General features: G+C 44.3%; 1 protein-coding gene and 1 pseudogene across 1 annotated transcript in view; both read left to right on the top strand.

Annotated features, from left to right (window-relative positions):
* The window catches only part of RASSF3 (Ras association domain family member 3), a 74,040-nt gene that overhangs the window by 30,200 nt on the left and 28,315 nt on the right, over positions 1–15,525 (top strand). The gene's annotated exons all lie outside the window — the stretch shown is intronic.
* On the top strand, positions 3,696–3,794 carry LOC131484157 (U6 spliceosomal RNA; annotated as a pseudogene).

The following is a 15,525-nucleotide window of genomic DNA, read 5'->3' as shown; positions in this document are numbered from 1 at the left end:
AGAGGATCTGAAGCAGGCTGTGTGCTTCATATCAATGAAATCTGGAGTATATACTCTTTCTGTAGCTGACAGCTTTTGTTCAATGCAATGTCATGTGATTCATCCACATGTGATTTATCATTAACAGTAAACGAAATCCGGGGTGCCTGGGTGGCTCAGTGGGTTAAGGGGCTGACTCTTAATTCTGGCTCAGGTAGGGATCTCAGGATTGTATCATCGAGCCCCACATCGGGCTGTGTTCTGAGTGTGGAGCCTGCTTAGGATTCTTTCTCCCCCTTTCTCTGCCACACCCCCGCTCATTCTTTCTCTCTCTCTCTCTCTCTCTCTCTCAATAAATAACTTAAAAAATAAATGAAGCCCATATTTGTTTTATTCGTGGGGTTGTTTTTAGGTCCTTTTAGGAGTATTAAACAGTACATGAGAAATCAGTCCAATTTTAAGAGTCCTGTGTGAGGTACCCAAGGTAGGAAATGCATATGGCTGACCATGACATAAAAAGTGCAGAGGAAAACTCGTGATGATGTGCTGTGGCTGCCCTGGTACCAGGCTTTGTGTAGAAGGAATGAGACCTGTACCTTGGAAAGTGGCTGGACCTCAGGCAGATGGGCACTAGAGTTTGGGCTAAGGGATGGAATCTGGGCTCCCAACAGGTGTTTGTGTTTGATGGCAGGCATAAATTTGGTCCTCAAACCTGGAGCAGGTCAAGGAGGCACTTCCTGAATGTCTGGCCCTGCAACCTTTGAGATATTTCCCCACTTTGGAAAGGTTCTTTGGGCAGCGGGTATGGCATTGCAGTAGGATGTTGGCCATGTTGAACTGAGGGTCAGGAGGGAGATCTGGGCTGGAGAAAATGAACACAAAACTGGTTGTAGCTGTGGAAGTGGACTGGGGCTCCTGGCTGGAACTCTAGAGTGGTGGGGTTCACCCGGGATGGTTGTCAGAATTGCTCATAAAACTCGTGGAAATACAGTGGCTGGGCCTACCTGGAAGCTTTGATGGGTGTTCTGGGGTCACAGCAGTCACTTGGATTTTTGTTTATTTATTTTGAGAGAGAGAGCATGTGAGCTGGGGAGGGGCAGAGAGAGGAGAGAATCTGCCTGACGTGGGGCTCAAACTCACAAACCAGGAGACAGTGACCTGAGCTGAAATCAAGAGTTGGACTATTAATTGACTAAGCCACCCAGGTGCCCTGCTATTTGGATTTTTAAAAATGCCTCTATTTATTCTAATGTACTTTCCCTCCCCATGCTGCAGGTTAGAATCAGTAAGGAAAATGGGTCTTGAGCTCCCCTCTAGGACACAGTCAGATCCCAGGAGAGTCAGAAGAAGGAAATGTTGACACCTGGCTAGGCAAGAGAGCGGTATTAAATGTGTCTGGTTTCCAAAGTGGTCATGATGTGCCTGCTTAAACACTTCCAGAACAGAGAGCTTGCCAGTTTCCCAGGCAGCCGTTTTTGGAAGATCGGAAAAGCTTTTTGGTAAAACAAGCCAAACTGTCTCCTTGTGTAGCTTTCACAGAGTGGGCTTTGCTTTTGCAGAGTGGGCTTCATATCTCCCTGGTTTCCTTTTCCCATGCTGAACCTCCCCAGCGCTTACTCCTCCTGTGGAGTTTTCAGAGCCTCTGTTACCATCGTCTTTCAATTGGTCCTCTTTCCACTATTGCTCTTCAAATAAGACATCCCCCAAATTAGGCATTTTTTTGACGAGCACGAAGTAGAGTGGGACCATTTACTCCTCTCTTGTTACAAAGATAATAATATACTTCTGTCTTTTTTGAGGGGGAGTAGAGGGATCACAAGTGTAGACCTTACGTGTGCCTTTAGTTCATCTTGGATTCATCCTATTCTTTGAGCCCCTGGATGTTAACTTTGATCTGGCCCACCCTCCCAGCTGTCGTTTCACCAGCGTGATGAGCAAATTTGATCCTCCCCAAGGAGAAGAGGAAGCAGAGCCTCCGAGCCAGGCTGAAGCAGTGCCTCAATGTCCCTATCTCATGACTCCCATAATGTGCTGAGTTCTGAGCTGACAGAGAAGATCAGATTCAAGTATTTAATCAATAGTTGGCTAATGAGTTGTCTTCTGTGGCTAAAATAAAATTGCCTTTGCACCCCAGGAGATGTTTACTAGGGAGTTTTAGGGGTCCTGCCTCTTCCTGTACCTTACAGAAGCAGTTGCACTAAACTTGCACCAAAGTGATTTGCCATTTTGGGTGCTTCCTATGGATTCTTACACGTATTTGCTTACAGTAAATCGCACTCCTTGGAAAGTCCCTGCTCTGAGTATTTACTTTTAGTCCTGTAAACTATATGACTTGGAGTTGCACATAGCACTGACTGAGCCAGCCAGGCACCCCCAAACGTTCTTATTTTGAAATATTGGAAGATCTAAGGCAGCAGCTTGAGATTTACAACAGACTAGTTGGTGGTTAGACATTAGATTATCATGCTTTTCAGTGTATCAGCAATATCCTTTTTGAATAGGGATGAAGAGGAGTGGCATCGTGACTTCAAATTAGCTGAGGTTCTAATGGCAGAATAAACAGTGTAATCTTAAGGTTTCTTGAATAATATAATTTTCTGAATGATGACATATTTTTGTTTGGCTTTGTACAACCAGATCTGTGACTTCTTTAAAGGCATTGTTTTTAAACTTTCTCCACCTTTCTGTGTATGCTGTAGCACACTGCTTGCTTCATGGTAGGTGCTCAGATTTTTTTTTTTTTGAGAGAGAATGCACACACGGGGGAGGAGCAGAGAGCGGGGAGAGAGAGAAAATCCCAAGCAGACTCCATGCTGTCAGTGCAGAGCCAGATGCAGACTCCAACCCGTGACCGTGAGATCATGACCTGAGCCAAAATCAAAGAGTTGGATACTTAACCGACTGAGCCACCCAGGGGCCCCAAATTCTCTTTAAAGTCTTGGTGTCTTCAGTACTCAACCAGAAGCATGTCTGTGGAGTGATGTCTGAGGATGACCTAACCGGGTCCGAACTCCGGTTCACCCTCCAGGATCACCAGGTTGGTAGAGGGCAGTTGTTAGTGGAGCTCCTCTGGATCCAAGAGCAAATTCACGTTGGAGAAAGATATTATCGCCCCAGTGTCAGATTGCCTATTTTCCCTCCGTTCTCTCAATTCTGACTCCCACTAAAATCACTTTAGTAGCACTAGGAGGAGTATTTTCTACCTTGGCATAATCGTCTAGCCACTAGTCTAATTTTTTTTAACATTTTATTTTGAGAGAGAGCGTGTGCGTGTGCGAGAATCAGAGAGGGCAAAAAGTGAAAGGGAGAATCCTAGGCAGGCTCTGTACTGTGAGTACAGAGCCTGATGCGGGGCTCAAACCCATGAACCGTGAGATCATGACCTGAGCCAAAATTAAGAGTTGGGCACTTAACCAACTGAGCCACCCAGGTGCCCCACCACTAGTCTAATTTTTAATTAAAACTATCTTCCATCTGGAACTAATTCACCAAGGTTCCCTTCTCTCATTTCCAAGTAAGTGATTTCAGTCATGTGCATCTTTGTTTTTGCATTAACTTCCATGGATGCTATTCAAAAGACAAAACAAAACTACTTATGTGCCATGACTTACTAGTCTTAAGAGCTAATGACACCGATACCCATCCCAGGAGAAATCCGCTCCAGAGTGAAGTGAGAGCAAGGGGAGATGCTTAATTCACAGATGGTTTGTGGACACGTTCACTTCAGCACATACACTAAAATTGGAATGATGCAGAGAAGATTAGCATGGCCCCTGCTCAAGGATGCCTACAGGTTCGTGACGGTTCACTGTTTAACAAAGTGGTTTGTGCACAAAGCACATGCTTCCCTCTGAGTAACACTGGTATAAATCTGTAGAGGTGTTCAAATCTACATAAGGCCCACAGGTATTATATTTCGTATTTAGTATTTCTGTGACCAAATAGTTTACCTTAAAAAAAAATCTTGTGATGTCCCATTTCTTCTTTTCCCTTTTTTGAGAGAGAGAGAGAATCCCACAAGGGTCAGAGAGAGAGAAAGCAGGGCTCGTGTTTTTGTTTTTGTTTTTGTTTTTAACCTGAAGTGGGGCACGAGCTCACTCAAAGTGGGGCTCATGCTCACCCCATGTGGGGCTCAAACTCACGAACTGTGAGATCATGACCTGAGCTGAAGTCAGGTGTTTAACAACAGAGCCACCCAGGTGCCCTGTGATATCCCATTTCTTTGAAACGGCTTCATTTAAGAGGATACGGTATCAAAATTAAAAAAAAAAATGCACGTTATCAAATGAAGTATCATTCAGTGGCCTGTATGTGTTGTTTTTGGAGGGAATGAGGCCGGAATCTTCATGGAACAGCTGGCCAGATCTAGTTTCCTGGGGTGGTGGCGAGGCAGGGAACTGAGAAGAGAGTCCTGGATGCTATGGAGAGGAGTCCACTCCTGAAATGCTTGTTTTAGCCATTGTTGTGTCTTCTAAAATTATCTAATTGTAGAAAACAAAAAACAGAACACGGTGCTGTTTTAGGAACATACATCTAGCTTAAACACTTTTTCTATTTTTAAAAAAATTAAAACATTAAAAAAAAAAAATGTTTACTTTCAAGAGAGAGAGACACACACACAGAGCATGAGTGGGGAAGGGGCAGAGAGAGCGAGAGGGAGACAACAGGATCGGAAGCAGACTCCCGGCTCTGAGCTGTCAGCACGGAGCCCAACACGGGGCTCAAACTCATGAACCCTGAGATCATGACCTGAGCCAAAGTCAGAAGCTTAACCAACTGAGCCACCCAGGCGCACCCCCCCCCCCCCCCCCAATTTTTCTCTTTTTAACTGGAATCTCATTGTCGGAGTCGGAGGAGGAGATCTTGGGATATGCCTACTTACAAAATTTCTGAATGTAATGTTTACTAGACAGAATTATTTTTGAGGTTATTTGTGGCATAGGTGTATTTGCATCTGATGGTGATGGACAGGTACGTACCGGACTTTTAAGTACTTGCTAAGTACTTTGGAAGATGTAGAAGGAATGTAAGACTTTCTTTAAGATTTTATTTTAAAGTAGTCTCTACATCCAACGTGGGGCTAGAACCCACAACCCTGAGATTGAGAGTCCCACACTCCACTGACTGAGCCAGCCAGGTGCCCCTGGAATGGAAGGCTGTTAACGAGATACTAACTTTGAGATGGCCTAATCGGAAGGAGTGGGGTCCAAGTACTAATGGGGATAGGATTTCTGGGTCTGTGAATATTGTAAATTTAGATCTTGGGAATGGTTGTATACATTGTGAGTATACTAAAACCACTGACTTGTGTGCTTCACGTGGGTGAATTTTATGGTTACGTAAGTTATATCTAAATAACTTTAAAAAAGAGATGTTACCAATTTTTAGTGCAGAGAAGATTCCCAAATTGCTTGTGATTTCCTGCTTTCCTTTTTCCATTTGCCAGATCTCCCAAAGTAGTTGAAATGAAAGATAAAGAACCTTTAACGCTCGTATCTTCTGGTGGTAAGGAAATGCTGAGTGGCCCTGAATTTGTGCAGTGAATGTTGTTTATACAAGCCTGTGTCTTTTAGCCCAGAGACCAGAAAAAATACAGGCTGAAGGCTCGCTTGAGCAAAAAGCGGTCGGAGAAATGGGCCTGTCTGCCCGTTGGAAAACCTGGGACTTCATGATATTGATCCCTTAATTTATGGACCATTCCAGGCTGTCAACAAAGTAGTTGTCTAAAGTAAAATCCTGACACATGCTCTAATGTGGATGAACCTTGGAGACCTTAAGCTAAGGAACAAAAAGACAAATGTTACAGGATTCCACTTACATGAGCTACCTAACGTCGTGAAATTTATAGAGATAAAGTAGAATGGTGGTTGCCAGAGGCTGGGGGAGAGGAAAATAGGGAGATACAACAGATACAGAGTTTCAGTTAGAGAAGGTGAAAGCAGCCTGGAGATGGGTGTTGGTATGTTGCAGAACTGTGTGAAGCTGTACTTAATGCCCCTGAACTGTACACTTAAAAATCAGTAAAATGAGGGGCGTCTGGCTGGCCTGGTAGAGCGTGTGACTCTTGATCTCATGGTCAGTTTGAGCCCCATGTCGGGTGTGGAGTTTACTTTAAAAAATGGGCAAAATGTGGGGTGCCTGGCTGGCTCAGTCAGTAGAGCTGGCAACTCTTGATCTTGGGGTCATGAGTTCAAGCTCCACATGGGGTGTAGAGCTTACCTAAAATTAAAAGAAAATGGGTAAAATGTTAAATTCTTTTTTTATAAAGTATTTTTTTCTTTTATCTTTTAAAAATGTTGATTTTTTAAAAAAATACTGTTTTTAACATTTATTTTTGAGACAGAGAGAGAGCATGAATGGGGGAGGGTCAGAGAGAGGGAGACACAGAATCTGAAACAGACTCCAGGCTCGGAGCTGGCAGCACAGAGCCCGACTCGGGGCTCGAACTCACGGACCGAGAGATCATGACCTGAGCCGAAGTCGGCCGCTTAACCGGCTGAGCCACCCAGGCGCCCCTAAAATGTTTATCTTGAGAGAGAGAGAGAGAGAGAGAGAGAGAGAGAGAGAGAGCGAGCGTGCGCGTTCATGCAGGGGAGGGGCAGAGAGAGACGTAGAGAGAGAATCCCTAGCAGGCTTCATGCTCTCAGCGCAGAGCCTGACTCGGGGCTTAAACTCAACGAACCGTGAGATCATGACCAGAGCCAAAACCAAGAGTCCAAGGCTTAACCGCCTGAGCTACCCAGGCGCCCCTAAGACTTACTTTTAAGTAATCTCTACACCCAGCATGGGACTCAAATTTATAATCTCGAGATCAAGAGTCACATGCACTACTCACTGAGCCAGCCAGGTGCCCCTAAAATTTTAAATTCTATGTTATGTATATTTAAACACACACACACACACACACACACACACACACACAGAGAGAGAGAGAGAGAGAGAGAGAGAGAGAGAGAGAGAGAGAGAAATTAATTAAGAGTAAAATCACTTTGGAAGAAAAGAGAATGGGACACGGCATCTGAATTCTCCACCAGACTGAGCACTGGTTCCAGTAGCTTTAGCTTCTGCCACTATCCCGAGTATGTGTGAGGGACGAACCAGATGCTCAGCGAGGTCTCCACCTACTGTACCTTCCTTCTGATCCTCTCACCTGTCATTCCTGGAGCATCTCCTGTGTCCCAGAAATTGAGCTCTGCCCTGGAGAAAGGTAAACGTGTGCCCCGAGGCATTGATAATCCCGAGGGAGGTTGGGAGAGATGCATTTGCTTTTTGCCAAGTGTCCCATCGCATAGTGTGCTCATCTGTGGTAGTAAGTGTGGGTGGCACTATTTAGGTAGTATTTGGGGGGTGGCAGTGAAATGTCTGGAACCCGGTTTAAAGTAGTCAAATCAGTACATAGCTGACATTTGATGCCCACAGATGCACTCTTAAAAAAGACAGTGTCAGTAGAAGTGTAAGACTCGTTTATAGCCTGAAAATTCATCATGGAAGAAAGAAGTCCTCATGGTGCCAGAGGAGCTGTGCACTTTTGTGAGGAGCCACCAGGATGAGGAAGAGGCAGACTTACCTGATGGCTCTCTTGTTTCCTGGGGCAACACAAGGCCAGATACACCGCTAGTTCCTTCAGGAACTGACGGGGCAGTCAGTGGAGGACACAAGAATACAAACCCGAGACGAAACATGTTTACAGTGTCCTGTAACAACATAGCGTAGACTGGGTGGCATATAAACCCCAGGATTTTATGTCTCACAGTTCTAGCGGCTTAGAAGGCCAAGATGAGGGCTGTGCACATTGGGTGTCTGGTGAGGGCCTGCTTCCTGCTTCACAGCAGTGTTTTGCTGTGTCCTCCCTGGTGCTCACAGGGGCGGAGGAGCTCTCTGGAGTCTTTTCTGAGGGCACTAATCCCTCAGGAACCTGATCAAGTCCCACAACCCCACCTCCTAATACCATCTCACTGGGGGTTAGCACTTCAACATACAAGTATCAGGAGGATGCAAACATTCAGTCTGTAGCACAGAAGCAATATATAATTAGTTGAAAATTAATTTGCTAAGAACAAATGACGGAAGGGAAACATGAAAGTCTGATGGGTCATTGATCATGAGCTTGGACAGTCTAGCTTCGAGACACACTTTATATGCTGTCAGTGTTTTTAGGGAGAGCTCATTCTCAGAGGCGGTCTTCATCTGTTAAATAAATTCTTTACCAGGGAGGAGGAGGAGGTGAGGGAGGAGGTAGGGAGGTGAAGGGAGGCAAGGATGTGATATTTTTGGAACAGCTTGAAATACAAAGTAATTTCCTGATAAGATTAGTTCCTCTTAAGCGAAACCCCAACTGTGGTCACTCACTTAGTAATGAAGAAGTCCAAGCAAACTGGACAGGTTTAGAAAAACTGGGTCCCTAGCTCTTGTGCTGAATTCCCAGGTCATGTCCTACACCCACTTGAAGTTCACTTCTGGATCAGGGAGGCATCAGTTTTTTGGAGTACTTTATTTTGATTTGATTTGTTTGTGAATTTCGTAAGTCAATCAGTCTTTATTTCCCTGTCACTTTTCCATATGGAAAAGCACTTATTCAGAATAGAACAAATTTTGAAAGGAAGTATAGAAAAATCAATGCTGGGGCACCTGGGTGGCTCAGTTGGTTAAGCGCCTGACTTTGGCTCAGGTCATGATCTCACGGTTCATGAGACTGAGCCCTTTGTGGGGCTCTGTGGAGCCTGCTTGGGATTCTCTCTCTCCCACTCTCTCTGCCCCTCTGCCATCACGCTCGCTTTTTCTCTCAAATAAACTTTAAAAAAAAGAAATGAAAAACGCTAAGAATTAGGTATTATTAGCAATGCTCCTGTAAACAAATTCTGTTTTTTTTCCCTATAAAAGGGACACTAGAAAATAATTACACTAAAAGCAATACTTCTTTCCACTTGCTAATTCCATTATCATTCACAGTTACATTTAGAAGCTGTTGTAATAGGCATTTAAAAGGAAATTATTAAAGAGCTATCTTATTGTGTTTAAGGGTATGAATACTGAGTCTATGTTGGCTTGTATTATAAGGAAACTGTTGCCTGAACCTGGCTAGGTACTGTTAGGGACAGATACAATTTCATATTTCATAAATAAGTTTCTACTTGGTCATTAATCTGATTTCTTGACCTTTAAGGAGTAGGTCACAAATCATTTCTTTTGTGTGTTTTTTTTTAAATAGGTTATGATACTGTCATTTATTTTATATTTTAAATGCAGGGAAACATCTTTAAAATATGTTTTCCCTGGTGACTAAGATAATACATGCTCAATGCACAATACTTGGAAGTTAGGAAAAAAATGGAGAAGTTTCTGGAAAATCTCTTCCTTTCAGGCAGTCTGTTTCAGGATAACCGCTGGGTGTGTTTTGAGCAAGCTGATTCCCTGTTGGTTTGCTTTCATCCAGCCTAGCCACCCCTTCTGCTTTGGAGGATGTATTTGTAGAGGGGCTTGTCAGGGTATACCACTGTCCTTTTCCTGCCTCCTGTCTGGTCTCTTGAATGTGGAGGATTTGGGAGGCAGTCACCTGGCCTTACCTTGTCAACTTCCTGTCTTCTCCATGGGTGCACAAGGAGCTTTATTTTGTATTTGTTAAATGTTAAAGTCAACAGGGGGCACCTGTCCTTGGAACCCGGGACTCTTGATCTCGGGGTTGTGAGTTTGAGCTCCTTTTGGGGGTAGAGCTTAAAAATAAAATCTTAAACAACAACAACAACAACAAACCAACCCATTGAAGTCAACAGAATATACTGCAGCAACCCTGTACTTGCGAATGTGTGTTCTCGGGGTTTGTTTCTAAATCTGGGGCAATCAGAAGGCTTTCTGTACAAGGGAAGAGCCCTCCAGTGGTAGGCATTGGGTTCAGATTCTGGCTCCATGATGCACTGGAATTGTAGCCGTGACAAACAAGCTCAACTTGGTTTTCTCATTAATAATAGCGTTCTTTAGATAAAATTATGTGATTGATTGATGCATAACAGGCTACCTCCATTGATGGTGTACCCACCAAAACCTGTCTGTTTCTTTCATTCAGCAGTGTTTGTGGAGCATCACCTGCATGCCAGGCTTTGCCCTTGGTACTGGACACCAAAACAGAGAAAAGAATACCCTGTCCACAGGGAGCTCAGAAGGCAGTAATAAACAAGATAATTGCCTGAAATATATGATACATTAAGTAGTGATAGGTACCAGGGAGAAAAGAGTACAAGCGTGAAAGGGGTCTGTGTATGTGTGCATGTGTTAGGGGAAAGGAGGAAATAATTCAGTTATTTAACCTGTAATGTAGCTGCATGTTGTTTCCATGTGTAAGGGATCTTGATACTCCAGTTGGAGGCAAGAACTTGTCCCTTTGTTGAGGTGGAACTTCCTTGATGCCCCTGGCATGGTGTTTTCGGGAGGAAGCGGTGGGTTCTGATCCTGCCTGGCTGGGAGTGCAGGTTCTAGTAACGAAGGGTTTGAGAGGTACGTGTATGTGTGGTCTTTCGATCTATCCTGGAAAGTGCTTAGAATAGTGTCAAGCATTCAATAAATTTTAGTTATTATATGTTAACACTGTTTAGCTATTGTCTCCTGTTATAAAACTCAGAAGTTTTAAATAGAAACCAGAGGGGCCGCTCTCTTGGAAAAAGTGCCTGGTGCTAGAAGCAGTAATTACGCAAGTGTTAGATTTGGAGCACAGATATGATGTGGACCCTCCTCCTCCCGATTTCCCACTCTCTCATCTTTTTTCCCCTTTCAGCCCTTGCGGCCATTTGGAGGAATAAATTTTTAAGGCAGGAGCCATGGTTAATGTATGTAACAGAGGCTGTGTGTTACTTAAACGTCTGTTCAATCAATAGGCGAAAGGAACAAGCACATTCTCAAAGCACAGTCAAGTTTCTAAAAATGTACTTCGATAAAGGGATGAGGATAAGAGACTGTAGTAAAGGTGTGGTGCATGCTGATTGATGGAAAGACAAAAACAGTGCTTTTCCTAAACTTGAGCCATATCTTATTGAGCGACTAAATATGGGTTTTGGAGAGTAACGGAATTCCATTCAGGGATGTGAGCTTATTCTGTGTGATGGTATACCGTCAATTTCTCATTCTCAGTGATGCTTTTTTAGTTTAAGAAATAAGGATTGGGGCGCCTGGGTGGCTCAGTCGGTTGAGCGTCTGACTTCAGCTCAGGTCGTGATCTCACGGTTTGTGGGTTCAAGCCCGTGTCGGGCTCTGTGCTGACAGCTCGGAGCCTGGAGCCTACTTTGGATTCTGTGTCTCCCTCTCTCTCTGCCCCTCCCCTGCTCATGCTGTGTCTCTCTCTGTCTCAAAAAAAAAAAAAAAAAAAAAAAAAAAAAAAAAGAAATAAGGATTTCTACTACTGGTATTAAAAAAATTAAATTTTACTGAAGGTTACTGCTAATTATTTCAGTTCTCTATACATCATGTCTGCCCCAGTTTAGTAGTGGTCACCAAGTCAGTTTTAACAGTAAATAAATGTCCACTGAAGATATTACAGGGACACCTGGGTGGCTCAGTTGGTTAAAGCGTCCGACTCTTGACAGTTCAGGTCACCATCTCACAGTTTGTGAGTTCCAGCCCTGCGTTGGGCTCTGTGATGACAGCACAGAGCCTTCTTGGGATTCTCTCTCTCCCTCTCGCTCTCTGCCCCTCTCCCACTCATGATCTTTGTCTCACTCTAACAAAATAAATAAACTTAAAAAAAAAAAAAGAAAATATTAGAACTATCCCCTCTCCCTAAAAAAATCAGAGGCCCAGAATTAAAAGACACAGTGTTGTCTGTTGGTTATGGTATTTTGCGAGCTAAAGTATCCTCTACAATTAGAAAAGTGATAAAGTACAGTGGAAAGTTTAGCATGGATCTAGATGTCAGCCTCTTTCTCAACCATTGTATAAAATTTGACGCTAATCTTAGTGTGTCTCTGTTTTCTCACACGTGAAGTAAATGTAATGATCTCAAAAGGTGGTGGCGATGATTTGATGGGTTGATATAGGTGTAAGTGTCAGACACAAGGTAGATGTTAAAATTACATCTGGTTGATTTGGCCTTTGTGAGGAAGGAAATTTGTTCATTCCTGATGTTGACTTTGAAAGCCCTCAGTCAGGTTGCCCCATTGATAAACATTAATTTATGTTAGATTTAAAAAAAAATTTTTTTTTTAATGTTTATTTATTTTTGAGACAGAGACAGAGCATGAACGGGAGAGGGGCAGAGGGAGAGGGAGACATAGAATCCAAAGCAGGCTCCAGGCTCTGAGCTGTCAGCACAGAGCCCGACACGGGGCTCGAACTCACGGACTGTGAGATCATGACCTGAGCCAAAGTCGGACGCTTAACCGACTGAGCCACCCAGGCGCCCCTATGTTAGATTTTTATTATTATTTTTTTATCTGGGGGTGGGGAGGGGCAGTGGGAGAGAGAGCATGAATCTTAAGCAGGCTCCTCGCTCCTCACAGAGCCCAACACGGGGCTCAATCCCATGACCCTGGGATCATGACCTGAGCCAAAATCAAGAGTTGGATGCTCAACTGACTGAGCCACCCCGGTGCCCCTTTAATGTTCAGTTTTAATCTAATGTTACCGTTAAATACTGGCTTTAATAATACTGCTAAGCGGGGAAACCTGGCTGGCTCAGTTGGTAGAGCGTGCGACTCTTGATCTCAGGGTTGTGAGTCCCAGCCTGCGTTGGGTGTAGAGATTACTTAGAAAAATAAAATCTTAAAACAGAATGCTGCCAATCGCTGTCGTGGGAATGATGATGACCGTAGGCAGCCTGACACTGTGAAGGGCTTCATGTGTGTTAGTTACCCCGGTGGCTCGGAACAGGGACACCCTGAGGGCATGTATTTCTGTGATGATCTTTTTGCTGACAAGAAGCAGATTAAGAGATTTAGAAAGTAAGAAAAGTAAGGAAAGAAAAATGTTAAGAGATCACTTTTTGTTGGTCCAGACAGCATGAGTTAAAAAGTCATGGGAGGTTGCTGATAACAGTTGGCAGTTAAGAACTTTCTTTTGGAAGCAGTTCAGTGTTTTGCGGGACAGCAGCCAGGTCTTTCCTCTGCCTGCCCCTACAACAGCTAACCGTGCTTCATGCACACAGTATTGGGTTTTTCGAATGCCAGTTGAACGGAATCCCACAGGTTGGGTGTAGTTGCATGGTCTCCCTGAAAATTCCTGGAGAGTTTCTGTGTTTTCCTCTAAATTGATCTGTCCACCCGGCAAACAACTGGCTTATGGCTATTAGTTCCCACAGGAACGAGAGCCGGGCCTGTAATCTCTGTTCTGCAGGGAAGGAAGTAGGCTGGAAAATGACAGCAGACAGCTTGGTCACCAGACGCTCTGGGCAGGCCTGAGACGGTCACGATGTGTGTCACCTTCTCTGTCTTCGGGATTCCTGATGTTGGGGTTCTCCAGGCAGCTGGGAACGTGGGGTGAATCAGCAATTGGCTGTCCTTACACCTAGCAATTTAGAACTTTTGATACACCTGATACTCTAGTTACCTGGAAAGGAAGATTCTAAGGTCTAGAATGCAACATTATTTTTGTCTCCTGACTTTTGTGCTTCCTCTTTGAATGTTGACATTTTAGTGAATATGGAGAGAAGTTGATTTAACAGTTTTTCTTAAAATAAGACCAAAGAGACATACCATACCAGTATGAGCCCCTTGAGTAGATAAAAAATGGCTGTAAAAGATTATTTCTGGAACAGATGGGGAACTCTTACTATGAAAGGGATATTAAGAAGTTCTTACCGATTTTTCTTAGGTATGATGGAGGTTGTTTTGATTATGTAGGAGAATGGCCTTCTTCAGAGATTCATGCTTAAGGATGGAGGGGTAGAGGGTCATCATGTCTGCAATGGAGAAATGGTTCTGCAAAATAAATAACGTTCACTCCCTACAGAGGGCTGGAATTGAGTGCACGGAGGGCAGGGACCACATCTGCCCTAGCGCCTGACACATAGTAGCACGCATAGTATTTGCTGAGCGGGAAGACTTTCCCCAGAAACCAGCCAGCGCCGTTTTGCCTGCTTCTTCCCTTTCCCTGGGCTCTTCAAGGGCAGGGTCTATGTTTGAATCTTCCCAAAGCACCTTGCGCAGTCCTGGGCACTCATTTAATCTCTGTCGAATGAATGGGAAAAATGTGAATAGCACCACCATTTGAAAGTAATAGCAGTGACCGTTTCAAAGTGAGCTGTTTTGTTTTCCTTGCAGACTTACTGACTGGCAGGAACCCAAGAATGGGGGGCATTCTGTCTGTTGGGTTCCTCATGGGTGTTTTCAGAAAATAAGGCCGAGTTTGTTACAGATCTGACAAGGGAGCGGCAGGGCATTGGGTGGTCCAGTTCGGATCTCCAAGACTGATGTATTTTTGCAGAAAATAAGCAGGTGCCACTGTGTGTAGTGAAAGCTGAGCTTTCTGGAACTTCCCATCCCAAACTTTGGAATTTGGTGTGCTCTTGGGCTGGGCCAGAGGCTTTAAGAGGCTAGTGGGTAGGCTTGGGATTGCTGTCAGGTTATGAAGTGTTGTTTAAGCCATTGGGTGATTTGGGGAAGGGAAGGAAAATTTACCATTTTGTGCTAATTTGTTGCCTGTTGCTCATACTCTTTTACATTGTTCAGTGCTTTTTTTTTTCCCTGCTTTTTTTTCCCCCCTCAAGAAATGCAACGTGAAATGATAGCTGTAGTGAACTTTCTTCCCTAAGTGCTAAGCAAAAACCTTCAGTGTTTAGGCATAGAATGGAATTCGTTACAGAGTGCTGTTTATTTTCTGTTTAGGAGGAAAGAGCTGGAGCACAAAGGAAGGAAAACCATTTACTTGCTATGTGAATTTGAAATTTCTTCCTTTCTTTTTTCTGTCTTCTGAGACGTTCAGAGTGGTTAACTGAAACAGACTTCTAAAAATACCCGTTAGCACAGCAAGTATTTTCTCTGTCTAAAATTAGCTGATTTGAGCTATGTAGTCTGGTTTTCTAAATCCTTCCATCAGGTGCTCTAGCCGCTTCTCGCTGTCGTTTTACGAGCTGTGGGTAACATGTTTGGGGGATGCAAACTAGGAATGACTTTATCTTTTATACAAAAATTTACAAATACCTGAGGTGAGTTCCAGCTTCGGGCTCACTCTTCCAGGAGGCCTTCCCAAGGTGTTTCCTGTGCTTTCTTTTCTTATGAAAGAGAGAAAGAGTGAGGGGGTGGGGTGGGGGAGATGGAGTGGGGAGGAGGGGCAGAGAGAGAGAGAGAGAATCCGAAGCTGGCTGCATTCACCACGGACCCCCACAAGGGGCTCAGTCACGACTCGAGCCGAAATCAAGAGTTGGACGCTTAAGCAACAGACTGAGCCCCGGCCCCCCCCCCCCCCCCCCCGCCCCGCACCCCTCCTGTGCTCTCTTTCATCTCACCTGTCGTTCTCAATAGCTCAGCTTTCTGTGTCCCACCCCTGTCCTACCCCGAAGGGCAGAACCTGTGCTCTGCTCACTGTTCTATCCCAGTGCCTCATACAACTATTTGCTTAATATTTAGG

Source organism: Neofelis nebulosa, chromosome 8 (assembly GCF_028018385.1).
Source record: "Neofelis nebulosa isolate mNeoNeb1 chromosome 8, mNeoNeb1.pri, whole genome shotgun sequence".
NCBI classification, from domain to species: Eukaryota; Metazoa; Chordata; class Mammalia; order Carnivora; family Felidae; genus Neofelis; species Neofelis nebulosa.
This window is presented reverse-complemented; position numbering and strand designations above follow the sequence as displayed.